This window comes from Vigna unguiculata, unplaced genomic scaffold, assembly GCF_037176805.1.
Source record: "Vigna unguiculata cultivar grain cowpea cultivar isolate G323 ecotype 2 unplaced genomic scaffold, ASM3717680v1 ptg000015l_ERROPOS10473704, whole genome shotgun sequence".
Classification (NCBI taxonomy): Eukaryota; Viridiplantae; Streptophyta; class Magnoliopsida; order Fabales; family Fabaceae; genus Vigna; species Vigna unguiculata.
In genome coordinates this window covers 15,001-17,500 of record NW_028196647.1, presented here as the reverse complement: position 1 = coordinate 17,500, position 2,500 = coordinate 15,001, and positions in this window count along the sequence as shown.

Here is a 2,500-nt window from a genome sequence, read left to right as displayed (position 1 = left end):
AACATCGCCTCCCTCGTTTCCAACAGGCCCAAAGGTCGTCTTCTTCGCAGATCCACGAAGAGCTCGTCACGATTTGCCACATTCCATTTCCCACGGGTTGTCAACAACACTTTCTCACACTTCCCGCAATCGAGTACGTGCATGACATGCCAAAGCACATCTTATTTGCCTTCCATCGCACTCAAGACGACGGGTTGTGAAAGAACGATATTGTTCACAACAAGTTCAAGGACAACGTCTCAATCAAGGGACACAACCGAATTATGTTGACTGGGTCGCTAAAGTAAACCCGAGTTCATATAATGCACCGCATCCAAAAGAACTAGCCCCAACACGTGCATCTCTGAGATGTTTCACTAGATGGAACACGTGCGTGACATTAGGATCCTCCAACACCTCTTCGTGATGGAAAGATAGAATTCGAAGCAACCACAAAAGTACCGTCTAGTGGGTAGGCAACACAGGGACTGATCAACCAATATCACCCAAGGCAACGGGTGAAAATGGAAGAGATGCATTCTTGACCGTTCGATACGCAAGGCATGGAGCCAGCTAGCAAGTACATCTCGATCACAACTCACACACCCACACGTTCGCAAGACACCACACCACTAGATGGTCCACCCCCCACCTACCATGGGCAAGCAAGCAAATGGAAACATCAAGTGACGCAGAGCCAAGCATCGCTAGGCATGAAAATAATTTTCCACAATATCCGAGGGACTAGCTGCCGAGCTAACCAACGATCAGTGACGACCGTGTGTTGGTATTAATAAAGCTCAACAACTATGAAGAGGCTAGTTGTGCCATGATAAACATGCTAACGCACGCACCACGTGAGGGGGGAGGCCTCATCAAGCTCCCTTTAAAACCTGCCAGTGTGGAGCTGGCCGGCTCAAGGAGCACTCCCCCCCTATAAGAGGTTAATATGCAAAAGGCAAAATTGTACAAGTAGATACACTTTTTTTGAGCAGACATAAGTCCATATCTCGGGCTACACTTCGAATTTTGATGCGATTTTTTGCAGTAATTCGTAGAATAATGGTATCTCCTTGCTCACCAAATTTCATAATTTTTCTCGAAGGGGAACTATTTTTTTTATTTTTTTTACTTACCGGGTATGTGTAAAATCGAGAAAAATAGAAAAGCACATGTAGACTTCGAATTTCGACCTCATTTTTTCCAGTCCACCACTAAACAATATCAGGAACCTCCCCACAAAATTTCATTCAGTTTGGCCAAGGTCTTAAATTTGACAAATTTTGGCACCAACCTATCTAGTCGCGGTGCACCGACCAACTTGGCCATGTGCAAAATGCATCCAATTCAAAACTTTTGTGCACCAACACTTTTACAGTACTCATTTGGGGACATTTGGAGGCCTTTCCAACCCTCACATCTCAAAAACCACGAATTTCATTTTTTCACAAAACTCCACACAAGCCATCTAGCTATGCCGCGGTGCACCGACCAACTTGGCCATGTGCAAAATGCATCCAATTCAAAACTTTTGTGCACCAACACTTTTACAGTACTCATTTGGGGACATTTGGAGGCCTTTCCAACCCTCACATCTCCAAAACCACGAATTTCATTTTTTCACAAAACTCCACACAAGCCATCTAGCTATGCCGCGGTGCACCGACCAACTTGGCCATGTGCAAAACCCTCCGAACTCAAAACTTTCGTGCACCAAGAATTTCATGGTATTCATTTGGGGGCATTTTGAGGCCAATCCAACCTTCACAACTCAAAAACCACGAATTTCATTTTTTCACAAAACTCCCCACCAAGCCATTTAGCTATGCCGTGGTGCACCGACCAACTTGGCCATGTGCAAAACCCAACCAACTTAAAACTTTCGTGCACCAAGACTTTCATGGTATTCATTTGGGGGCATTTGGAGGCCTTTCCAACCCTCACATCTCAAAAACCACGAATTTCATTTTTTCACAAATCTCCCCACCAAGCCATTTAGCTATGCCGTGGTGCACCGCCAACCTTGGCCATGTGCAAAACCCTCCGAACTCAAAACTTTCGTACACCAAGAATTTCATGGTATTCATTTGGGGGCATTTGGAGGCCTTTCCAACCCTCACATCTCAAAAACCACGAATTTCATTTTTTCGCAAAACTCCCCACCAAGCCATTTAGCTATGTCGTGATGCACCGACAACCTTGCCCATGTGCAAAACCCAACCAACTCAAAACTTTTGTGCACCAAGACTTTTATGGTATTCATTTGGGGGCATTTGGAGGCCAATCCAACCCTCACAACTCAAAAACCACGAATTTCATTTTTTCACAAAACTCCCTACCAAGCCATCTACCTATGCCGTGGTGCACCGCCAACCCTGGCCAGGTGCAAAACCCAACCAACTCAAAACTTTCGTGCACCAAGACTTTCATGGTATTCATTTGGGGGCATTTGGAGGCCAATCCAACCCTCACATCTCAAAAACCACGAATTTCATTTTTTCACAAAACTCCCCACCAAGCC